The 26,994-nt window shown below is 43.2% G+C and overlaps 1 protein-coding gene across 8 annotated transcripts in view; it reads right to left on the bottom strand.

The window, feature by feature from the left end:
- The window catches only part of hts (adducin 1-like protein hts), a 166,200-nt gene extending 139,570 nt beyond the window's left edge, over positions 1-26,630 (bottom strand). For all 8 annotated transcript variants that reach the window (XM_071592304.1, XM_071592303.1, XM_071592306.1 and 5 more), the window contains exon 1: positions 26,554-26,630. The gene's annotated coding sequence lies outside the window, so the exon portion shown is untranslated. The remainder of the gene's footprint in view (positions 1-26,553) is intronic.
- Between the last annotated feature and the right edge of the window lie 364 nt (positions 26,631-26,994).

Below are 26,994 nucleotides of genomic sequence, written 5' to 3'. Positions count from 1 at the left end.
CATACTTCCGATTTATGCAAGAGATGTAATCTTTAATTTCACCTCCGCTCCGTTAATGATTCCCAACCTAGATCCACTTATTCACTTTGACACGCCACCCAGTTTGTCATAAAAACTCTCTGTGAACCAAATCATTGACGGTAAATAAACGTATCATACTAGTGAATACGGAGTCAACGTCGTTAACGTTAAGTAGGAATAAGAGAGGTCCGATAACACTTCCCTGGGGAACACCTGAAGTGACTTCTACAGCATTTGAGCTAACTCTAATACTATTCTTTTTTTCCGGCCATTCAAAAAGTCCTTGATCCAGTCTAGTATATTTTTATTTATGATATATGCTTCTAGCTTTGTGAGTAATTTAATATGAGGTATATTGTCGAAGGCTTTTTAAAGCCTAGAAAAAACGCGTCCACTGGAACATCGCACTCTCCCGAAACAAAGATATTATGAACAAAAAGCGCAAGTTGTCTCACAAGATTTACCGTTTCGGAAACCGTGCTAGATTTTCATGTTGCATGACCTTGCATGATATGGATGCGAGGGAAGTAGAAAAGTAAATGCTCGGTTCCTATTTGCCTCCGAATTTAAATATGGGCGCTGCATTCGCCGTTTTACAATTTCTGGGAACCTTCTGATCTTTTAGTTATTACTTAAATATGGTTTCTTGATACGGGGTAATTTCTGACGCTATTTCCTTATACATAAGGCGGGTATTTAATTGAACCCGAAGGATTTATTAGGCTTAAAAGTGTTCAGCAACTGTTTAATTCCATTATATCAGATTTCAATTTTGGGCATCGGTTGGCGGGAACGATTTGGTATGCTCTCGGACACATTGGTGACGACGCTTTGGAAGACGGAATTCAATAAGTTAGCCTTTTAAAAACTGGGTACTATTTCGCCTTTGCCGTTTTTGAGTGAATTAACGGTGGATTTATTTCCCTGAACCACTCTGATGTACGACCAAAATGCTTTCGGATTCTATTTCAAATTGTTTGTTAGTATTTTCCCTTTGAATTCGCTTTACACTTTCCGAAATTCCTTCTTGGCATTCGCCCTAGGTACCTAGAAAACATAAGCGATCTCATTCTTTTTGTTGCTTGAGATATCATCATCCCTCTTATTTTTCATCTTGGCGTGACATAGCCTGTTAGATCGTAATGATTTTCTAACATCCTCGTTGTACCATATAGGTCCCTTGTTATAACTCTATTCCGTGCTATACTAGGTCGCTAGCAGAATATTTTTTTTATCTTTCTTATGGGTATAATTCAAATACAATAATTTTTTTAGAAATTAATTTCCTATATTATGCGTTGGGTAAAATAAAACACTATTAATTTCACTATAGGCCGCGCAATCAAATATTCCCTCGCACACGCTCTCAAAAACCGACATTCTCTCTAATTTGAATGAATGAAAGAAATTTTGAAAACTCTAGCCAATACTACTACTCTTCGTAACAATGAGCGAATAAAACAAATACAGGAGCTCAAAAGTTAACGTGCCATACACGTAAATTATGATGTTCATATGCCATGGAAATGAAAAAAAGAGAAACAAGTATTTTCTTTCCAGTTTCGACTGTCCTCCAGAATAAATACATGCGCACACATATAAGTGTGAACAACGTTAACAGGTAATAAATAACTCGCCATGACTTGTTTAAACAAAAGATATGGGGAGATAAAGACCTATATCAACGTGCACGTACGTGAAATTTTATCAACCCTCGACCAAAGTAAACACGAGAAAGGCAACCGCAGCACTAAAAGGAATTAGGTTTCACGCTCAAGAGGCTGCCCTTCCTATCCCTCCCCCATCCTCCCACCGAATAGGGCCGCCAATTTCCCCAGCCCCGTCGCGCGCTCCAACAGCAGCCTGGCGCGACGGCGAGCGGAACCGCCCCTGGCAGATCTCAGACCCTTGGAGAGCCACCCCACCCCCTGCTGGACCAGAATCACAGAGATCGTGTTCGCGCCCTGATTTCTCGCTCGCTCACTCCAATTCTTGCGTCACACACCCTGTCTCCGGCTGGACGAAAGAGAATGGCGAGGGAGGGGATGGGGTGGAGGGGGGCGACGGCCACCCCTCGGGTCCAAACCGCGACGTCCCCCGCCTACAACAAACACAAATGCACGTACGCCTTCAGTTGGGTCACTCACTCACAAGAGGACAAATAAAGGGGTCAAAATGTATCCAACCAAACGACGGTGTCTTGCGGTTGCCGAGGTACGAGGGTGCGAATATGAAGACACAAGTAAAAACAAAAGGTAACCCCTTCTTTACACTTATTCAATGACTTCTGCGGCGCTAATGAACCGAATCCAATCGGAGATTTTCACCACACCCGCCTTGCTTGAAAGTCGAAACAGCCATTATTTAAATAGTCGTGATCCCTTCTAGACAATTATGTACTGCGGTAGGAGAGATCGCGTAAATAAAATTAGAGAGATTAAGTGTGGAATAGCCAGATATACGTGTCAGTGTGGTAAGATGTCATTTTTCATACGAACGATAAGGGATGGGAAAGACTCCTACCATGCTTGGAGGGAAAAGGATTTTCATTTTTGTCACTCTTAATATCCTAGTGAGTTATCTTTATCTCATCTAGCTTTATTCATTGACCTTCTTGTTACCTGTAGCTCCTCTCTTACGGGTAGATAAGGGTATCTAATTAAGATACCGCAGTTACTGTAGTTATCATGATCTTCTTTATTTGAATTATTATACGGAAATACGAATATTATAGCCAAAAATTAAGAGAAACTTATTTTTGATTCTGAATGCCTGGTGCGTAATAACCCCGTCTCACACCCAGACATGGTGTGCAGGGAGCCATTTGAAAGAGAAATAATTAAATAACTTTGCATTTTCCACAACCTAATTCACACGTGACACAAGGTATCTCACTACCAGGTAGCCCATTCATGCCGATATATGTGTATTAGGTGGAAATCGCTGTCCAGGTAGCCTTGGGGAGAGGGAGAGAAAAGGGGGGGATAGGTAGAGAACACCCAAAATCACTTACACATCAAGAGAACCAACATAGACGGAGATCGGTCAAATACTTAGATTTAACGATAATTAAAGATATGTCCTGGGGAAAATACATTCGATAACTTTTCCGAATAGCGAAAGAAAGTTGGGATTCATAAAAAGGATACTTGAGAATTGCAAAAAGAGAGTCAAGGAGCATTGTTATACCACGTTATTTAGGCCCCACCTCGAGTATGTTGCGGGTGTGTGGGATCCTCACGAAGTAGGCTTAATTTTGAAAATAGGTCCGAGTGCAACGTAGAGCAGCTAGGTTTGCAAAATTTTATTATGAACAAATTAGCAGCGTCACGACACTATTGGATTAATGATGATGGGTTTGGGTATTTTTGGATCTGGGTATGTTTGGGGAAAATAGGGCTGACACAGGTTTCCAAAAGCAAATTCGAAACCGTGGTGGTGCGAAGTTGATTACAACATTTATTGAAATTTCAAAGCTATATATTCGATTTACATTGCACATAGATAATTAGAGAAAATAGTATCGGAATCACTCAGGGAACGAAGGTGAAAGAGAAAAAATCTTACACATAAATTTGAAGTGGGTGTCTTTAACTATAGAAAAATTAACATTGAAAATGTATAATTAGCCCCATCGACCCACAGGATGAGGATAAATCATGATAACATTGAAAATAACATTTGTTCAATTCTAAGTAGTCTATAATAATTATTATCGGTAATCTACCGGTTACAGTAGGTTTTCGATGGACAAAAGATACCAAACGGAAGAGCGAGAACTCCCTCGTCTTTCTTAACAAAACACAACCCGACATCCAACCAGGGTCGTTTTACGAGTAAACCCTTATTTCACTGTTGCTCCCGTTAGTAGCAGCTCGTATCGCATTCGTAGAAAAGTATTTTACGCTCAGCTAATGTAGTGCATTTAGCCGTACTAAAAATTTTCGTTAGTCAAAATGTTTTGCATCTGAACTGGAACTAACATTGTGAAAACAAAAAAGACCGCAATTCCACGAATTAATTCATATTTTCCACTTCAACAACAATGGTTTCACCAATAGGTGGCATAATCAGGTGTGGCACATTGCGATGCCACTGTAGCTAACTCATTTCCGTGGAAGTGGACAATCGGAATCAATTTGTGAAATTGCAATGTTTTTGTTCGTACGATGGAAAACTTCCTCCAATTCGGCTCAAAGGTTCAGTAGGTAACTAAAATTTTTAATTTCGATGCCTCACACCCTAGTGGTGGTTTGCAGGGTACCATGTTGGTGTAGATGTAAATTTTAACATTGGAGAAGTTAACTTCAAACACGTAAGCACAAGGAGGCGTCGAATCCCGCGTTCGGCATAGGAGTAAACCGCCTGCCTTACACCACGCTCACCATCCAATTCCATTTTCACTTTGAGCGTGAAATTAGGACACAACATCGTAGTAATGGGATCATTAGCTGCCACCGTGAACAAAATATAGCTCATTTCATTTTCTGGCTACCTAATTCACAATCACGCTTCATTAGAAAGTATTCCCTAAAATAACGAAATTTTTAAGCAAAGTTTAGTTTTTTTATTGGAGCCCCTAATGAAACGAAACTCTTCAACGCCTTTGTTCACTATAATTTTTCAAACGAACGAGCACAGCTGCAATCTCTACCTCACACAGAAAAAAATGACATGGGTGGATGAGTTAGGATTCGGTGAGGAGGGTGGATTGGGGTGTGAAGTCATACGATTGCGACACGAAGCTCGCACGACGACGTATCACGTGACCGGAGGGAAGGGGAAAGTCCAAGGTGTTTGGGTGGGGGGGAGGCAGACACTTGCAAGGCCCCCATCCCCAAGACCTGGGTCTGCAGGACACTATTTCACCCCGTCGCTCAACTGTCGCCATCGTGTCCGGTCCCGAGAACAATCAATCAGTCGACTAAAATACAAATGCATGCGACAGTGGAATTGAGGGAGACAGCCAGAGTCACTCCCATTCGGGACCAAACCGGAGGAAGGACGATATTATACGAAGAAAAAAACAAAAAGGACGACTGAGTGGACCGAGTAATCACAATATACGTGATGATATGTTTATTTTGTGTGTATGATGAAAGCACAATACATCAGCTTCTTTATACTGCTCTAGCGAGTCGTCTGAATTCCATATATCGTACACCTTTCGCAGTTCTCACTTGGAAAAAGGCTGAAGTGATTACCATCCAGATCTGAAGCCGTCAATAATAATTAGAAATCGATTTCTCACACACCAACACCATGTCTCATTTATATGTATTTCGTCTCTCGCTACGCTTTAACGAATATTTATTTAGCCAATACCACCATATAGCTTTTCAACCCGAAAGTTAGTTTGATAAGCGAGGGCAGTTCACTATAAGCCTGTGAAAATCACAAATTAGCAGGGTATTAATAATTGGAGCCAGTTCCTTTTTCTCCTGTTCGATTTTCCTTTGCAATGGGATATCTGATATCAGAAAACTCACATAGTTTCGGTCCCCAGGTATCGTACCCAGGCCATCCGGTAGCACGCTCTACCCCTGGAACACCACTCCCATGAGCCATACTATAAACAACATTTCCAAGGTAATATTTAAATAAAACCGTGAACACAAATGACAATGGGTCAAGTTTAACGATGATCCTTTTCTTACATAGTACCCTACAACCCACGGATGGGAGAGTGGCAGGGGGTGGTTACTCATCAGGCTAATTTTGACCCGAAATACGTACTTTTCCCCTGACGGACAGCGTTAACGTGATTCCTTATCGTTCGTAGAAAAATTGACATCTGAAAATCTGTTCTACCCTTAATCTTTCGAATTCTGTTGACATGATCTCTCCCAACAAAGTACAATGGGACTAATAATGCATTTTCATTGCTTAAGAGACATCCTTCCACTTTATGAAATCCGTAATTCAACCTCCACTCCGTGAGTAAATCCCAAACTGGATCCTCTAATAAGTTTGCTACACTTCTCAGTTTGAGTGGACGATGGGTGAGGTATCGGACTCCAGAGCCAAGGGTTGCCGGTTCGATTCTACGCAATGTCCACCCGTAAGCCTTGGCGTTATCCCTAAGGCGAAGTCAGCCCATTACGAAGCGAAGGGCTTGTTACTAGGGCTGGCAGAAATGAAAGCTATTCCTCTTGAGACTAGCTATAGGTAATTACAGCTGCTGCCATGTAAATTCAAATTGGCGGTCAGTAAAATCTATTAAAAAGAGCCGTTATAACATGGCAAACGTTTATTAATATCAATTTATAAAAAAAACATGAAACCGTTCAAATCTGGCGGGTAGTTTTGGATCATTTTCATCCATTTACCGCTGGAAATTTTGTCGCAGGGTACGAAAATGCAGCACATATCCGTATAGCGTGCGCACAATGTGTGACACAGTGACAGGATCCAACATTGCCATCTATCCCGAGTCCCCTATTCAATCCTTATGCGACGAAACATCACTCCCGGAAGATGCAGGCAGCTCGAGAGGAACCCGGTATATGAACCACAGAGCGTTCGACAAATTCTAAATACGTAATCCGCACCGTAACTAAAACCTACCTCCAGGAGATTCCACGGATAATCATATTAGTTCTCTCGACATTCTCATAATTTCTGATGCATGGCGATTCGAAATATTCGAGTCAACTCAACTTTCAAGCCAGTAAGACTTCAAACCTCAGCATTTTCTAGTATCGCCTGATAATCAAGGAATATATGCTTGGAAGAGGCTGAAACGATTGAGCCTGGCGGTAGGACCCTGTCCGCAAATCCGATTCCGGGAGATGCGCGGGTTCCTCCCGATCATGGCACACAACCAGAAAGGCCTCATTTCCATTCGCCACCTCCCTCCACTTGCCCAGTTGGCTGCTGACGAAGATATAACATTCTCATCCTAAGGTACTTCTCTGACCCGCCCATCGCTAACATTAAGAGTGTTCATTCCCAAAGCTTCCCCTTCCATCCCTCGTCCTCTCAGTGGGGTGGGGGGCGCATCACGCCGTCCGCTGCAAACAGCAATGTGCCACATCCCTACCTGTGACTTTAAGGGCGGAAAACACGGGTTTCACGTGCATGAAATAGTAGAATTCCCCCTTCATATTTTCAATTCTGCAAGACCTGTCTTTTTACAGTGGAGGCCTGTCGAGTAAACGGTTGTGGTTCGTTTATATTCCCTTTTTTCGCATAATAAAATGACTAATTTATTTGGTTAATTAAGTCTTGTTTGAAAAAAGTCTTCCTCCAGCATCTATAAAAATTTGCACGTCTTTTGCTAGCTTTTTACCGAATATTTTTCCCTTCCTCTCCCAACTGGTGCTTGCATTCTCTGCCACACATCTTTTTGATAGATAGTATTGCGTTGATGTCGAAAGCCGAACATCGAACCCTTCACCTTATTGGTAGTCTCCATTATCAGAAAGGCGGGTTTCAATCTACCCCTGGTCACATGACATCGTACCCTTCGAAAGCACCTCCCGCCCACTTTCGCGTCGTCCCAAGTGTCCGTCTACTCCTCTCCTCGTCCGCGCGTCGCAGGCTCAGCGGTTCTCCTCCCCCCACCACCACTACATCCCTCCCGTTTGGCACCAAACCCACTCATTTTCACGCGCGGTGCGCTTGAAAGGCCAACTGTCGCCGACGGAATCATATCATACAATGCTTTTAATAAACCCCGATTGAGATGTGACCTTTTCGGCGCGAAAATTCCCTTCCTCATAACAACAACCAGGCGAATGAGAGTACCTGGACCAGTAAGTTCACCTTCACCCCGGGGGTGGGCGAGAAAGAGACAGGGGATGCGCCGTTCCCCAGAATGCGGGAAGGCCTCTCTTATTGTGGCGCCTCTTTCGACCTAGTTCTCTCCTTCGAACTGTTCAGGCGCCAACACCCCGTCCCTCCACCCCCTGGCCCCGTCAGCGATCCCTCCCGACGCCGATCCATGAGGTCGGTGGGAGGAGGGGGCGCACGAAAGGGGTCATCGACCCCCGTTTCAGCCGTCAGCGAGGCGGCCGAGTCCGGTCGGCCCAGACGCCCGCGGCGAACGAGGGGATCGATCCAGCGCCGCCGGAGAGGGACGGGGAGGGGGTGACACCGCTGCCTGGGCGGCGAAAAGGACCGCCCACTCTCGTCCTCCCGCGAAGGAAGAGGGGAGGGGGGGGGTGCCGTGCGATGAGGAGCGCGCGATGCGACAGGCGCAAGATCAGCAGCCAGCCTCCTTCTACAGCAGCAGGCCTCTGTTCCCTTACCCACTGACCTAAGGCACGACTCTCCACGCGGATCGACCCCTCGGGAGCCGCCCCTTTCCCCTCCTAATCCTATCTCTCTCTAGACGCAGTGGCTAATCATCGGCGCGAGCAGGCAAAGACAGTGCCACCGCACCACGAGAGAAACGGACGCACGGCCGGCGAAAGTGTCAGAGTGGCACAATAATCCAAGGGCAAAATTCCAGGACACTTCCAGGTTTCCTCAAAACAAAGACCGCAATTTTACACGGCGATTTCCTCCGAAATTCATAAAATAAAAGCTCATTTTTTGGAATAAACTATTGATCTACTGGGAGGAGAATCACCGTAGTATTTAAAAAAAAAGCACAACCAAATAATTATATTGTCTCTCCTAACAACGCAACTCAACATTCCACTGTGCAGCAAACCTCTCTTCATCTCCGTACACCTCCTTCCTCCCTTCATCCCGTCCAACATTCCTTAACATATCCCAGCCCCTTCCTCGTTTGACTATCATTCTACTATCTATCACAGCCTTCAACATCAAATCCTCGAAAATACGTCTTTCATAAAGGTGTCTGCATTCTAGTGTGAAACTGTTTACTCGTAAAATAAGCGATGAATTACTATGCAGAGCAGACCGTCGTGATTTGGAGAATATGTTTACGCAGACCTAACTAGAAGATAATTAGCACCAAAATAAGGTGCTAATGGTGCGTTCTAATGCTTCAAGGAATCCCTTCCCCTGGGGAGAATTGAGGTCAGAAAATCATATGCAATGGCCGAAAACGAAAAAGAAGGAAATATTAAAAAGCGGAAATTCTGCTCTCGTGAACAGCCCTTATGACCTCCACTACAATCACTAACGACGGCGGAAGAGATAATATTGAGTACTTGGATAATGAAAAAAATAATAACGAAGGCTATTAAAATTAACGTGGCAATACACGGGAATATGAGATATTATTGGAGTAGGACTTGGTCCATGGATTCGAGGTTGCTGTCGCCGTACGAGGAGTTCATTTCAAAATTAAACAAAAAAATTTAACGTATAATGCACTCGCTTGCGTCAATTATTGAACTGAAAGATGATCGGATAAAACCCACAAGATTTGCTAATAATTGCTATAAAAGAGAATAAATATGAAAATGGGTGGGGGTGGGTGTCGGGAGGATATATTTCGGGATATTGCTGGCAATGTAGATAAAGTGATTTAAGCACTCGTTCTTCCTTCGCACTGTACGCTATCGTAACAAGATCGTACCCAAGCACCCGTATATTTTTAATTTAAGACCAATATCAAATGATTTAATAAACACATCAATTGCCGCGTGAAGTAATTAGGCACGCTTGTGTAAATCATGAAATAAATACGTAATGCATATACACGTATAAGGCCAATATATATATATGTATATATATATATATATATGTGTGTGTGTGTGTGTGTGTATAATAAATAGATGTATATAAATATAATACATACATAGGGCCATATAGTAAATGTATGTATTAAATAGTAATTCACATACTGGTGGGGGTTGTTGGGGCAAAACCCCCGCACGTCCTTGCTGCGGCTTGCGGGGTTTTGTGTAACAGCAGATGCAGGCTCGATTTTTTAACAAAGCCAAAGAATTATGAGCTTTTTCCATCAGCCGTTTCGCCAGTTGTTTTTGCATCGAGTATTCTTTAGCTCCGTCGTAAAGGCATCATATCAGGAGCGATTTCAACTTTGAAGAATCATGTGAATGCCAATAAACTTATTAAACTCAACATTAATGTACAAGCATTTGGCGTACGCGCTAATGTTTAGCCTAAATAACGGTGCGATCCTACTCTTGTTTTGGCGCAGATTTTTTATGAACCAAGAAAGAAACGAACAATCATAACCTCGAGGTCGTGCACGACACAGAGAGCACCGGTTTTTCTTTATAAAGGAGGAGGAGGAGGCACCCTTCCACCGCCAGAGGTGCGGCCGAGGACCAAGGCACGTGACAACAGTCACTGTTCTGCAGCGTCCCCAATTAATGCCTGCCACGGTCACTCGCCCGACCAACTCCGCATCAATGGCTCGAGGCGCGGACGAAACAGAACGGGCGACAATGAGTGGCGAGCGAGGGCGATGTGGCCATTGCCAACAGAGAGAACAGTGTACAGATGCAGGGATCTGACAAAGTTGACTAATTAATGATGAATTTAGGTCCGACGGAACGATATGAACATCACACGAATCCATGCACCCTCATGCCATCCCGATCAGATGAGTTGGTAAACAAGAATGCAGAGACGCCTGTCAACGTGCGTCCGAGTTGATAGGGTACCTTTCAATTGTGTAGTCCGCCAAATCGCCTAAACAGCAAACCACCATGCAAAAGAGTTTGAACGAAAACCGATAAGAAGCAATGGTAAAAATTCCACCTGTCACAGGTAGAGTGCGTGCGTGAGCGAGGGCTCACTTTACGCCACCGTGACTGTGTGCCCCAGTCGAGTAGGCCTCATCCCGAGGCCGCAACACCGGTTGCGCCGGTTCAATGCCCGGCTAAGTCTGACCCCAGGCGGGGTGGGATGCGAGCTTGGAAAATAACTGGCGCCATTAAAGATACGCGTGCATTTAGGTCATTGTGTGAGAATTATAAGGGGCAACGGGAAAGCATACTCGTAGGTGGGCACTTCCGAGAGAGAGGCACAGAGACAGAGACCCGGAGACGAAACGGCCGGCAATTGGGCGAAACACAACAGCCCGCAAGAGCTTGTGGCGTGGGCGTTAGGGCACCTGTAATGCGCAAATAAATATTAGGTCACTGGGCATAAACTTGAATTCATGTTAGCTCATATACAATTCTCGTGGACACACACACGTGCATTTATGTATTTTTCATAATTTTTGCGCATAAACAAATCATCAAGTACTACTTTACAAGTTAATTTGTTTTCTTGGTCATGGCTTCGTTTTTGTTCCGGCATTCGTGCGAGGGAAGGAAGAGTGCTTGAATATGCGCGAACGGTAAAGAATGACCCTAGCAGTTAGTTTGAGAGGTCGGATAAGGGTTAAAGCATACGTATCGCCACATATCATCAGTGTCTACGTACATGCATCACCTGAGCAAGGTGGAGATTGCTAATCCTGGCCGCCACATTACCTAATCCACTTTCTTACGACTTCTCTGAGCAAGTAGCAACGAACCAAACAAAACTATACAAACAGACAGAAAAAACGGGCGTAAAAGATTGGATTAGCAGTTCATCGACTGGGGAACAAGGAATCCCTAGCCTTGGCTGGGAGAGGGAGTGGGGGAGGGCAAAGCCCAGAGCGTGACAACCCGTCTTCAGCCCCGAGTTTCCATGGAGCAGCGAGGGAGTCCATACTGGTGCAAACAAGGAAAAAAAGGCACGTCTCAAGCGCTTTGGAATGCGGTTCGATGACCCTAGAGGTAAGTGACTAAGTGAGCGAGTACGGCCGTTTGCGCCCGAGAGCTAGAGTGCGTTTATCCGGCAAAGCCCGAGGCATTTGGTACGCCTAAAAGGCTGGGCCCGCAATCGGTCGAAGGCGCATCCTCAGAGAAAGTAGGAACAATTATGGCCGATATTACAAGGTATAAATAAAAAGTATCGGCAACAATTTTTTCCTGACGTGTGCGTGAAGTGCTGAATTCAGACCGACGGTTAAGTGCACGCATGATCGCAGGCCGTATTGGCATTGATAAGATAACAGTGCACACCATTATCACTGAAAATTTGGCGATGCGAAAGTTCTGCGATAAACTCGTCCTCGAGATCTTGAGGGACGACCAAGAGCAGACTCGAGTGTCAGCTGGCTAAGACCTTCTGCAACGGCATCGCGACGATTCCCCAACCCTCTTACCGTCCCGATTTGGCAGCAGCAGACTATTTCTTGTTCCCAAAAGTTGTATCATCCCTCTAAGGACACCACCAATGGACCCTAAGAAGTGCCGTCAAAGAAGCTTGACGTCACTTGCACGCGTACCCTTGAGGACCTTCCGGAATACGCCTGCCAGGGAGCCTACGAGTCGTAGGAAAGAGTGCGTCGACGCTCAAGGGATGTACTTTGAAGAATTTTGAGGCATTGTAGTAATATCTGAAATTAATCTATTTTTCCCGATACTTTCATACAAACCATGCAAGTTGCTACCTGTCTTCGACATTCCGCAAGTCGAAGGAGTTTCCCAGATTAAAAATTTAATATTAATGCTTGAAGTACGAGAATCCGACAATATCTCAAGAACTGAGGGATGACGGACGATGAATACGGGCTCAAATACGTAAATCCGAAATCATACTTTTTGGACGGCATAAAAAAGTTGGAGAAAAGCTGGAAAAAGTGAATCGAGCTAAAAGGAGATAGCAAAATGTTAAATAATAAAAAAATCTACTCAAAAATAATGTTTTTCTAATATTTCCGAAGGACTTATTGAGCGGCGCACTCACTAACTATAAAAGATTGATCACGGTAAACCCATGTCATGATGACAAATGCTGGCAACCATTCAGCTCAAGACGAACTTGGCTGCCTTAGCGATTAAGCAGTACAAATATTTTTTTAAGCGTGGTACTGCAGCCGATATTGAAATCACGCACGAGCCTAACTAAAAATTATCACAGCCAAGTGGTCCGTTCGGCATATGAATTTGCCTAGCAGTACTTATGAAAGATGTAGCATATAGCCATTTATTTGAAATATAATGTGAGGCGAAAATGAAGGTTAAAAGAGGAGAGCAGATGCCATCAAAGAGAAGGTCGTTTCTTTGAATAACGCATCATACACATTCATTTACTCGTAGAATGATACAATATGTTCACTTTGCAAAAATCTCCTGTCAGAACTTGGACGAAAGCTATCGTGCCGAAGACAGCATCGGCTCCATATTTACACCAGATTAATGATTCGTGGATTCACCGAAATTTTTTTTCTGCAATGAATAAAAAATAAACAATACTAAACCTTTAATTTGATCTGCGATACTGTGCTAATGCAATTTTAATTCATGATGTTTTCGTGCTATCATCTCCCATTCATCAGGATTTGAAAAATAATGCGGGGCACAATACTGGATTGCAATTGTAGTCATTCACAACATCTTTAACAATGCCGCATACCCCATTGGTCATCCGGTGGGGCGCTCGTGGGACCGAGCACTGCTGGCGCACGGCATCTCTGGGATGCGGCCGCGTCGCCCCCCTGGCGGGCGCCAGCAGTATCGAGCGACGGCGCCCGCCGCCACGAATCGATACACACGCGCCCAACACTCAGGGCGGCCGGAAACACGCACCGCGAGGCACCTGCCGAGCGTGCGATACGCCGAAACTCACTGTCGGGTACATTCCATCGCTGACAGGGAAAAACCAGTTGTCATCAACCAAGCGCACTTATAGATCACTCGGGTTGAGCGAAGAAAATGTCGAGAATTAATCTTGACCCATAAGTAAATGGCTCCGATGATTTAAACGCTAATTTTCAACACCTAAGTACGTATTTGCCCTCGGATGACAAACACTTATGACTACGCCCCTGGCACATTTAGACGCATTCCTCTGCATCTTCATGACTATACATGCATGATGAGCAGCTAGGTTTGGGAAAAGTTGTAATGAACAAGGTAGCAGTGTCACGATACTATTGGAAGAATTAGGATAGGAGCTATTAGTTGACCGTAGGTTTGAATACAGGTAAAATTTTTACGTAAATGAGAGGCAGGTTCCTTTTCCGAGGATGTTAGAGACATATTACAGGCCCCAACTTACTCTGGTAGATCAGATCACGTATGTAAAATCAGGGAAATAAAGGGTTTTAAAATCTCATTTTTTCCTCGAACCATTATAGAACGAAATAGACATGACAGCAATCGTGAAGGAGATAATTAGAATTTCTAAGTGTATATATTTTGTCGATATCCTGCACGTTATTTTTTTACATTTAATACACCCCTCTTTTTAACAGTTCTACAGCATAATTTGAATATACGTATCCTGCTATTGAATATTGTTGCATGTAAGTACCTTCCTTCGTGTGATTAACTTTGCTCCAGTGCATGATGAAACTAATATATGTGTAGAACTGACATGATTGGGATTTTGCATGCATGGTTGGTGACCTAACAGCCCCCGCCACACGCCCTTGCGGGGTATAGTGTAGATGTAGATGACTAACACCAGAGCACATACATGCCTGTATACATCATGTAATAATTGGCGTGGTTGATTTAATCATTAAATATTCGCATTAAAATAAACATTCCAGTTGCCTGGGTTCGACCATGTTATGGTTGCGTATCGTGCGAGCAAACAACGAGTGTCAGATTCTGCCAGTGACGGCGTCCCTCTCACTCATTTCATAACGGTGGTCGAAGCAACCAAAATAATTTGATCCCATAATAAATCTGTAGGACGCCACAAGCAAACTCTGATCTCGAAGTCTTTAAGTCCGGTCGGTCTTAACGTCAATCAAGGGCCAAGTAACCTTAATCCTTCAACATACCCATAACGCATTCTCTACTCTATCAATAAGCCTAGTGGACTGCCGCCGACCCATTTCCAATTCCTTAATTAACCATCATTAATTTTCTCCCATGAATCCGAAATAGTTCGCCCAATCCAAGTGCTTAATAACTAAACCCGAGGACACCTCACTCTCTTAACTTTTCATTATCGTTCCCTACAACCTGTCCAATGAAAATTAACTTCTTTAAGGCTGACCCCAATCTTTTGATGAGAACACCCCGTGAAAGGTATGATGCATGCGCAACACTCAGACAGTTGACCTGTACTGAGTTGCTCGACTCGATTCCATCTAATTTATAATTTACGTCCTTTTCTTCCTTTATTTTATTCCGCAACTTCAGGGCTGTACATTTTATTTTATTTACATCTACCTGAAAAACTCGTGTTCCACCAAAAAGGTGCGTGTTGGGGGGCGCCAGCACCAGGTGGAAAAGGTAAGGGATGAAGGAAAGGGTGTTTAAATGGTGATGGAAAAGAGGAGGGAGAACATGCGCTCTAAATCCCTGAAAACCGGGTGCAAGGTGGTAGGGTATCCGATGGAGAATACACACCAATGTGCCCACATATATACATGTTAGAGGCCAAGTTTTACACGTTCAACTTCACTTACTACAGGATTTTCCTCGAATACTAAATAGGAGGGGTATCATGTGACTCCCGTCATCTAGAAAAATTTCAGATGTCACACACATGTGATTCAATCTTCTCGCTTTTAATCGTACATTACACTAAACATGGCAGCCTGCAAGACACCGCTAGGGTGTGTGACAGGTGGCGATTACACACCCGACTACTTTCGACACAAAATACCCCCCCCTATCGTGGTGGGATGTTATTCTGATCCATGGGGACAAATTGAATATTCGACCCACTGCATAAACCTACACCTGAAATCGTTCTACACTGCGGGAGTCATATTCTGGGGACTCGTGAACGACGCTTTCAAGTCATCGGTTCCCTCGTCCAGCACGGAGCTGTACAATCAACGCCGCAAAAACAACTCCACTTGGATCAATTTTAAATCATGGATCACGATCAGCCGGGATTTCAGAAAGCGACCGTACGTGGCAACACCGCATTCCATAACAGTAAAATAATGGCCGGTATTACAGACTAATTTGGCAGGACACCTTCGACAAAAAAAGTGAACTACCGATTTTCCTGCCGCTGAAAAGGAAAATGGGTATGCACATGGGATACTATGTTTTACCTTACACTATGGTTTATCTTACAACCGAAAAACCAGATTTCCCCAAATAAATACGACAACAATTTTGTATTTACTTGGGGAAACGATCTCTCTCCTCTCCCGAGGTGACAAACTGCGAGAATCACGATGAGACAGTCCCACGTCGGTCGGTCATCAAAAGGGGGAGGATATGGGGTGGGGGTGGGTGGTGAAATAACATTGCCTTCACACAGCAGAAAAGATGATTCAATTACGAGAAAGGGAATTCAACTATATTATTTCAGACTGCGTCATGCTTTTACAGGGATTACAAGTGAAGTTTTTATTAATTTCCCTCATCCCCTAAAGGGAGAATTTCAATCCTCTCATTTCATACAGCGCAGTTTTCAAACGTTAGCAATTCGAACATTCTCTGAACGTCGCTGAGGGACGGATCTAGAAATATTGCAGGGATGAAGAACTATTAGCCAACGTTGGTGCAGGAGATTAGGTATCGTAATGAACGTCAGCCGAGGTATTTTTCACGACCAAGATTATAATCTATAACAGAAATTATATCATTATAATATAATCCAATTGAGATAACTCGATTAGAACCTGGAGAGCCCCATTCGCCGCACCCGGCAAGTACTTGCGGGTGAGGGGTGTGGTAGGGGAGAAGGGGTTTTTAGGGTCGCAAGGGGCCGCCATAATTGGGGTATCATCGATCGACGGGCTCGCCAGCGCTGCCCGGTCATGTGTTATCAGATGATAACCAGGGACGCAGCGCAGCAACGAGTCCTTGAAGGAGTGGAAAAACGGATAAGTGCATAAGAAAGCACTTCATTACACTTCTTTCAAGAAATACTATTTGAATCCCCACTACCACTGCCACAACACACAAAATCCGCGGTTTTATATTTTTGGGTGACCTAAATTAGCAAGACGGCCGGATCCCACCCCTCTCCCGAGGTAACAAACTGCGAGAATCACGGTGAGACAGCCCCACGTCGGTCGGTCATCAAAAGGGGGAGGGGTTGGGGCGAGGAGGGGGGGGGGCGAAATAACGGCGCCTTCACACGCGCGCAACAACAGAAAAGAGGATTCGATTACGAGAAAGTGAAGTTGCGGTTTGCCTCCTGCACGGATTGGCAAATCAATCTGGCGGGGGCACACGCAACCATTCCCACGGCGTTAAACGTAACATCCGATCGACATCCTCCCTCCACCAACCACGGGCAGCGATAGGGATGAGCACACATACGCCATCACGTGGTTGGGGGGAAGGTATAAGGCCATTACACTACCCCATGCATGTTTCAACCCCACCGCGTAGAAACCAAATATCCATGATAGAGCAACCACCATAAATATTTCAGCTGCCCTGGTCCATATGGGGAACGACACCACTGCGGGCCCGGAGGAAGCCATGCCTCCGTTTGACACCGCAAATACTGACAAAAATCAGATGGAAAATATCAATGCACGATAGAAAAAGTATTACTCTCGGTGGCGATGTTTCAGGATAAGAAGATAACATTCCAAATCGCATTTTGGACGAGATGTTATGAATATAAGTTATACAGGGACTGTCCCAAACAGTAAGTAACACGATTTTTCCTGGCGAAGCGGACGACTTGAGTGGGAAGATTTGTGGCGTGAAAAATGGTGCGAGGTTAGAGGAATGGTGCGAGGAAAGCAACACGACCCGCGCCGGTTAACTACTAAGCTTCACACTCTGCGGATCGCAGGTAGACTGAACCCCTGTTCGAGAGTCGCGACACAAATTCACGGTGCACTTTCCATGGAGCATTGATTTGCCACATCATTGTGCATTAAGCTTGGAAAAATGGGTTCGGAGAGGATGACCATGGTTGAGGATGCTTATGGAGATGAATAAATGTCCCAAGTGATGGTATTTCTGTTTACACAGGATGTTCTGTGAGGGTAACGAGGAGGTTGACGATGAGGAATGCCCTGTACATCCATCAACAACGCAGTGCGATGAAAATGTGCAAAAGGTGAGACATGCTCAACCCTGACCCCAAGTGTCAGGATGTTAGCAGAGTGCAATGTTCTAAAACCACAGTGCATTGCTTTCTTACAGAAGATTTAGCCATGAGAAAGGTGTGCCAAGATGGTCTCCGAGGTGCTGTCGGAATTTTACAATCTAGCCTTGGACCACTAAGAAAGTTACCCGATTTTTTTGGAATCGGTATTTACTGGTGAAGAGACATGGGCCTTTGAGTACGACCCACGTAAAATCCCTTTCAGTACCATTTTGGATGACTGGATTATGTCAAAGAGGCCATGACGAGGTGCCTGAACGAGATTCCCGTCGACGCCTCCCAGCAAAGTACCAGAAACCAGTGGCACAGACGCTGACATCGGTGTGTTGATGCACAAGGGTGCTGTTTTGAAGAGTTTAAGTAATTTGTACTTTGATCTGCAAAGAAGTTTTCCTCCGAATTATTCTACATATTTTTTTGGCACAGAAAATGTATACAATGTATTCCAACACGCAACCCTTTTCTTCGCTTCGATAGTGCTTTTCCATTCCGAAACATTATAATCGCTCATCAAAATTACAACATGAAACTCCACAAATTTTCAATACAACGTTGATCTCATTACAGTCTATTCACCAGCGACATTTATTGGAGATAAGGGATCTCCTGTTCAATTCGATACACGCGACGATTCACATTGAATTAGTGAATTGGATCAATAAAGAGTAAATCGGCGAGCTAACTCTCAGTGTGAAACAGGCTCAGGTCAATTTAAAAAAATAAAGGACATTGATTTGTTATCTACTCTTCGATCACCTCTCTCGTGATTTCAACTATTAACCTTCTATCGAAATGCTATTAAAAAGTACAATAAACATCCCTTCGTAAGTGTGAAATTTCATTTCAATGTTATATACATATAAATGGTTACACTTTTGTCGTGAAATTGATACTTATATTTTTTTCGAGAGGTGGTAAAAGAACCCATTCATATAAAACGCGGCGCAAACCCGTGATTGAATATCGCACATCCATGTGGCATGCCCGCATCCAAGCATCACCCGCGTACCATCTGAACCTGCTCATAAGTGGAGTCGTATATTTATACATTATTACCACACTAGATACTTTCTTGTCTTTTCAGAGGAAATTTTTATATTCTCACCGCAATCACGCAATTCCGCCACTACGGCGATAACTCCCCAACGCGGAAAGGGAAATCGTCGCTAAAATAGGAGATACGAATGAATGACCTGCAACGGTCACACACTTGACCCCCAAACAGACGGGCGTTGCGTCACGATGCCACTGGAGGTCGGAATTATCGAAAGGACGGCGCTAAAGAACCACCAGTGACGACAAACCCAAGTGTCCGGCAGAAGAACGCACGACGAATTGCAGTATTCCCTCCCAAAAAGCCTGAGGTGTGCTACAAGGTGTATGTAACATTGACAAAAAAATACACAACTTACAAGCGATTAACTTAATAGAGTCATTGATTCAGACACTGTGGTAAATAATTATTCATTTTGCGAAACTAAGTATAAATTGTGTACATAAATGGGCGTTGAGGCTTCGACGGGCACATGGGAGCACAGGAGAGGCCCCCGACTCAGTTTCTCAAAATTGTAAGTATCGTTTATCTCCGAAACTGACAAAATTGCACAATTACACGCACACGCAGACATAGCATGGGGAGGGGCGCCATTATAGATGAGGGCCGTGCAATGTTCGATAAAATAATAAAAAAATTAACAGAAACTTGGTCGAATTGCATCAGCTTTGAAATTTTAAGATACGTACGCAGAAAGAAGTCTCCAAGCCTGATTCACGGGTCAACGAGAGACCCAATGAAGCCCGCCAACACTACCCTTCATGCATCAGTGCAACATACAAAGCTTAGTTACCTAGAGTAAACTTTTAATTGACAATCCACGGAATAACGACAATTATGAGCAAAAACATCGCTTTACATTCATATCATAACGAGATCTCCAACTCACAATAAAAAAATTCATACACGAAGTTGAAGGGACTTAAATGGCTCATAAATGACAAGTTGAGAAATGGACATAATTGATATTGTATACTCGCTTAGCATAAAATATCAATGAACATTATTTATCAACTAAGAAACTTTTATTAGAATTATTATAAACAGAGTCAACAAAATTCTTGATATTAAATGCTCCGACATTCTAATTCGCGTACAAATTTCATAAAACTCATCAAAAAACAAACACCCGTATCCGTGAGACGAGACCATACACCAATTATCATGTACTCCTAACATACGAATATTAAGGAGAAAGTTGTCTCCTTGTTCACCTATCCGGGTAACGTGAAATAGTCTCATTCATATTCATTCTCTCATGGAATAATTAATCACCAAAAAGTACCCACTCCGCAGAAAATATTCCAAATATATACAATAATATATGAAATCATAATTAAATGATATAATGAAATAATACTGTGCGACGGGCATGTCTTAGGGGAGGATACCAACTATTTTGTGAGTTAGACATTCCTCTTAAGTAAAAATCAAAAATCTCCAAGTAGCCTCAAAAACTTTGAAGGGATACTTGGTGCAAATAGTTTCGGCGGAATTGCGAGAAGGTTTTTAACATTAACCATATCTGAAGTTTTGATCAGCACTTCCAAACGGAATTTTAAGAAACAAATATTGCTATCAATAAATATCGATATACTGTAATCTCTAGAGAAGGAATATTTTAAAGAAAGGTTTACGATAGGTCACAAAAATATGTCCTCCACTTGATGTGCATCTTCCTGGTCACCCTCTGAGTGAAATGGCGTAAGGGAAACGGTCAGCAAGTGACATCGATTCAGCGGACAAAGCTACTACACCTGACGGAGGCACAGAAAGCAAAGAGTGCGAGTGGTATTCATGCGCGAGGTAACATTTTACGAAAACAAAAAACGAAAGGGGATCTCATATAACGAGAGAGGGAGACTGTCCCCTATCGCGAAAGGAAATCTTCAGTAATGAGCTGCAATGTTTGTTCTCACTCCGCGAGTCGCAATGTCGGGAGAGAGTCATGTGAGACGCCGTGCCCTTCCGCGAGGCACCCAGCCGATCAAACTCACTAATAAAGCAGACACGAAGGCGAATCACAGGGCGAGGTACCCCCTGAAGTCCGGGGAAGGGGGTCACCGCAATCCCAGCTATAAACACACAAACCCCACCAGACACTCATGTAAGACTAAAGGCAGAGCAACATCCTCGAGCACTTGGAAGTATAACTCGACTTTAATTGGGGCTACGTCTTGCGATAACCTCACCAATCAAGCTAAATGAAATGACCCATGCAATGCGTATTCGCGTCCGGCCTCTCGAGAAGGGAATGCACGCTAATGGCATCGAACTATCTATGTATACGTAGTAATACCTTTGTAAACCTAATGGAAGCTTTCTACGACGCAGGCAGACCATTATTAACTCCACATTTCCTAGATCAAATAAGGTGTATGGATATGTTAAGTCGGTAGTTAGCATGTGCGTGGATTATAAGGGTTTTTGTTTGCATGTGCGTGGATTATAAGGGTTTTTGCATGAATGAATACGTTTTATTTGTGGATTGTATATTTGTGGATTTCGCAAGCGTTTTTTTTCTCCATTACGGGTGGTGCCAAAACACCCCACGCCACACGCCCTTCCGCGGATTGCGGGGTATGAAGTAGAAGTAGAAAAAAAATGATACAGACAAATGACTGATAGCAAGCCTGCAGCTAAGTTAAGATGCAGGGTAAGTAGAGATGTTGAAACACATCCCAGGAGGTAGGAATTCTCGTAAAACCCCTGATCATTGTATAATACAAGCCGTGAAAGCACTTGACGAAATAGAGAAAATTATTCAACAGTCCAGAGAGAAAATAGGAAATGATAAGCATCCCGAGGATGTCATACTAGGTATACAAGCTATGAAATCTTCGCTACACTATCTATATATGAAGAAATAAGATCTAACGAGAATTTTGGCCTGTAAACAGAATAGGTGAATGATTGCAATCTCTAATTAAAAAAATAAAAATAATGACCAGCAATTAAGCTAGAAAAATGGATTTCCAATTCCTAATTAAACAATGAAAGGGCAGACTTGAACGAGAAGAATAATTTCGCTGCTGCTTATTGCACCAATGGAGCCAATAAACACGGGCGCCGGGGATTTTCATTGGTGATAGAATTTCGAAGTGTGTTGATAAAATGGAGATTGTTGGGCAATTGGGGAGGGGGGAGGGAGATGATCAAATTCTTGGCCGAAATGAAGGGAGGTAAAAGGTACGCAGAATTGAAGTGCGGCGTATTTTTAGTGCGTGGAGCTGCGTTTAATCGTGTCAGTTGAGGCTTGGATTTGCGGCGGCGGTTGATCTGCGAGTCCGTCGAAAACGAAACTTAAAGACGGCAGACTAGCAGAATGCAATTATCAGTGATTGAATAAATCAGGATATATTGAAGTGAGCGTAATAATACAAGTGATGAAGATTTAATATCAAAATAGACCACTAGTAGTAGCAAAGAGCATTATAATGGTTCGCAAAACTTATATCGGGATTTTAACATTCCAGAGCTTTAAATGTGCCCAAGCGTACATGGGGTCGAGAGGTAGGGATCGAAATTTAAGAATATGGTGAAACCGAGAACGAAAAAATAGAGATCAGGCACACGGAATAATCATGAGATCTTTCGACCGTCAGTATAGAGAGAGCGAGAGAGATCTCTGGAAGACACCAAAGGCGAGAACCAACAAGGCGTTGTGTTGCACGACAGTTCACTTCAAATATCACGATGGAAAAAACTACGTGTACCAACGTGAAGGGCTCCTGAGGGACGTCAAGGATGAATTGCAAGACACAAGGTCGACGAGGATGAATATGGGGATACTGTCAGTATGGCAAACCAAAAACCATCACTACCCCACCTGGGGTTCTCGCAAGATGGCGTTGACAGAATAAATTCAATTCTTAACATCACTTAACATCTCTCCCTTCCTGGAACCGATTTCTCTCCACTCGGCATGACGTCATGCCGCAGTACTCGTCCATCTCTCACGCAACCAGTCGCTCAGACAAAGTAATGCAGCTTCCCGTGTGTTACGTCACCAGCATTCTTAATTTCTTCATGCTCCGCCCGAAGAGAGAAACCCACGGCAACTGAAGGTCCGGAGGAAAGGACTCGCGAATAAGGGAGGTGTGGGTTGGGTCGGGAGATGCAAAGCCGTGGGCCTCCACTCCACCCACCCGCATCTGTGGGCCAACGTTTCGGACGGCGCCCCGGGGGCCTCCCACCTGCGAGTGTCCGGAAGGAGATACTCCGCAGGTCCGCGGGTGCAACTAAACCCTTTTCAAATCTACACATTATTACAGACGAAATGACCGCTCTCAAACCTAAATTTCACAACATCCGGCATCACCCATGGCCACAGTTTCACGGGTGCATATAAACAGAGAATCCGCTTCGTACCATTAGAAGACACATTTAACTCGAGGAGAATGAAGGTTCAAGTAAGTTCAAAAATGGCCAGCACCAGGGGGAAAGAATACCTGCCTTCACGGATCACATCAGTGCATCAGAAAAACCCTAACCCCCTCATCCCTTACCCTTTCCTCCTGGTGCTGCACCCCCTGCCACACACCTTTTTGGTGGCTTGCAGAGTATTGATGTAGATGGAGATCATTCGATGTGCCTTACAGATTATCCCGTTCTTTGGAATATTACGAAATTCTTCATCTAACTCGAAAATAAATCCAATTTAATTTAATTGCGGGAGTTTCCTTGTTAACTTCTTGCGACATCACCACAGGCCTTTGTGTTTAGCGAGATAAAATAAAGAATGACACAAACCGACTTCCACGAATTTGGTAATGGCTTTATGTGTTTAAAAAAATGAAAGTAAAGGAATATGTCGGCAGGAAAACTGAAAATCACAGCTCGAAGCATCAGCAAGTTTTCGTGCCTGGCGCACGTCAATCTCAATTATAATTTCAGCGATACTACAGATTTCATAGAGTGAAATCTGATGCAGCGCTGAATTCTGTGAAAACTGTTAAAGTGTTCTTAATTAGTTTACATAATTCTAAAACCAACATCCAAAACCGTAGAAGTCAAACTGCTTCGGGAGCCGCAATCTCTATATTGGGCAAAATAGCCACGGGAGGGGGTGAACCACTTGAAGTGGTTCGTTTCCCGTGAGAATAAAGGAGATAAAGGAGTCCCAAGAATGCAAAAGCCGGGACATAACACCGTCAAATTTGCTATAGGCCAACTCGACCCCTCACGCAGTTTAATACGAATATCGCAGAGAATAACAGAAAAAATAGCCAGTAGGCGGAAATGGAGCGAAAAAGATTTGGATTGTGGCCGAGGTTGTTCGGTGAGAAGAGGGCTAAGCCTGTGGAGCCAGGGGCACGTGAAAAAGTGTCCATGGCTCATTCCGACCTCTCTATAACAGCTAATGAGACGTACAAACCATTAGCCATTTATTTTTACATTTCTTGGCTTTTCCACTCGGCTAACACTAATTTTAATGAAGAATAAATAATGCTGAAAAAGCATACGATTATATCTAAATGCCTAAAAAATCTGCGCCACAGTATTAAAATATTATGATGAAAACAAAATGTTATACCTCAAATGAAAATTGTAAGTAACTCCCCCGAATCCAAAAACGACTAAAATGTTTTTTCAAATCTTGTAAAATGGTAATTTTGCGCTTGGGACTTCTTTTCGGGGAACACTTCCAATAATCCATCCGAAGTCGATGAGCGGCGTTTAGTAACGGACATATCTTATTGTGCGTTAAGAGCGGAGTCTATTTCAAATGACAGCGATATTTTTAAAAGTTAGCATCAATAGATTGAAAATAGACTAATTCTCGATCAATTTCCATACATCGAAATTTCAGTGTTGATTAATATCTACTAAAACAAAATACAGGAAAAACGTGTGGACATAATGAATTCAACTAGGTTTAACCCAGCTGTAAGAGCATTGTTGCGATTAATCGATAGATGTGGGCGTAACTACAACACAGGTTTGTCCAGTTATGGATGGTTTGTCCGAGGTATGGATGGGCTGAGCCGATAATCCGCACCTAACCACAGTTATCAACCCTAAGGTCGGTTTGATAGGTGAGGGTAGAGCTAACCCAATGCTAAGAGCTACGGCGTGTGAAATCCAAACAATGCTTTGTGTGTGTCGGCCTATGGTTTACAAGGAAGATCCGGAACCGGAAAAATCAAACAGCTTGAGAATCGAACCCTGACCCTCCCCCCAATAGCCCAGCGCTTACTGGACAACCACTTCCATTATTATCTGAACCTACAATTGAAAATCAGCAGTTCAATAGGAGGAACTGTGTGTCATGCTTAAAAATACAGAGGCGAATACAAATTTTCCTCAACCCTAGAACAACCATAGATTCCTACTTGGCATTACATGAAGATTGTTTAAACACCAATTTCTGGAAAATTTTCACAAGAGACAGGAAATAGAACCTTATCAGCATTATTCGAAATGAATTTCACGATTGCGCATAACCAAATGGAGATTGTGCAAGGGCAAGATAACAAAAAAATAGGGAGAGCTATGGCAAGATTTCGCTACGACGAGACCTAATATTAATCGCGGAATGTGTTATTAATGTACAGAAAACGTGGCATCATATCACTCGCTCACTACCTCACGTTCCATATAATTGGATCCCACTGAAATCTCCCGCTGCTACTACGAGGGCACGCCCCATAATCCATGAACCACCAAGTAATTACGCTCCCTTGGGCAAATAAAAAACGTTAACTCGGGCAGAATTTAATAGTTTCGTAAACTAAAAAAACATGTATCTGAAATCGGTCTAGATTCCATGACTTAAGTATGACTGTCTTTACGATTAGCCAAAAACGCTTTTAGGCAACAAAGAATAATCATTCCCAGAATAATAAAAAAGAGTAATTACAAGGAACTAATTCATAATGGTCGTCTTTATTTTTTATGGGAGGAACTTTGTATCAATAATACGAAAATCGATAAAAGAATATTTCGGTTTTTTCCAAATCCTTCCTAACTGAAATAAAGGCAAACATTCACGCGAGGTTACTTCAAATAAAACTTTTAACATGACCAATTTGAATGTCACTCAAGAGGAAACAGTCATTTATTACAATATTAAAAAAAGCAGTTAAGCGGTACAACAATATTTCACGGACAGAAAATAACGGAATTCATAATGGATTTTCTACCCCGCAGACAATGCCAGCACAGTACACAATGCAAAAAGGGGATTTCTGGAATTCGGGCCTAACCACTGCACTTCCTTTGAATCCTAAAACTACTACAGTAAAATTTTACTTTTTAACCTAAAACACATGAACTTCTACACTGTCGTTTATACCGCGATGGTGTCGACCGCTCTTCTTCACAAGACGTAACCAATTGGGAGTTAGCCGAGTGACACACCCTTGCGTGATGTCAGTCCCAAGTTTGTATCCAAAACCCAACAAAACTATTGAAATCGGGGCAATATCTAAATGCGTACACATCTTTCATGGGTAATTAAAGATTAATATTGGATAAAAAGGACCACTTACCGTTAAAATATCCAAAATTGCGAATTGCCACTTCACCGACGAAACAGCACGATTCTAATTCTACTACTGACTCAGGCTGTTGGCTTTTGTGCTCAGGGCACTGCCCCCTCCTTTCTCGGCGTTTAAAATTTAAGTAGTCTTTCCAAGCCCAAATAGAAAATCATATTAATTTAGCTTAAAAACCTAAATGCTAAGCTGTACTTTGAAGTTTCATTTAATCATGTTTACTAAAATCTATTATAGGGCAACGTTAGTTTGATGGGAGATATGAGAAATTAATATTCCGAAAAATCATCTCTGCAATTCGACCACATTCGAGCGTCGACTATCGATAGGGAAACGCTCGACTAAATTTAAATGTTCGCGTCATTTGAGCTATGTTCCAATCCCGAATTTGTTGTGATTAATGTCGAGGATTTTGCCCATGTGATCAAATAGGCG

Source organism: Hetaerina americana, unplaced genomic scaffold, assembly GCF_022747635.1.
Source record: "Hetaerina americana unplaced genomic scaffold, ioHetAmer1.1.p SCAF_5, whole genome shotgun sequence".
In the NCBI taxonomy this organism is placed as follows: Eukaryota; Metazoa; Arthropoda; class Insecta; order Odonata; family Calopterygidae; genus Hetaerina; species Hetaerina americana.
Note: the sequence above shows the minus strand (reverse complement) of the source record. Positions and strands in the feature narration are given on the sequence as shown.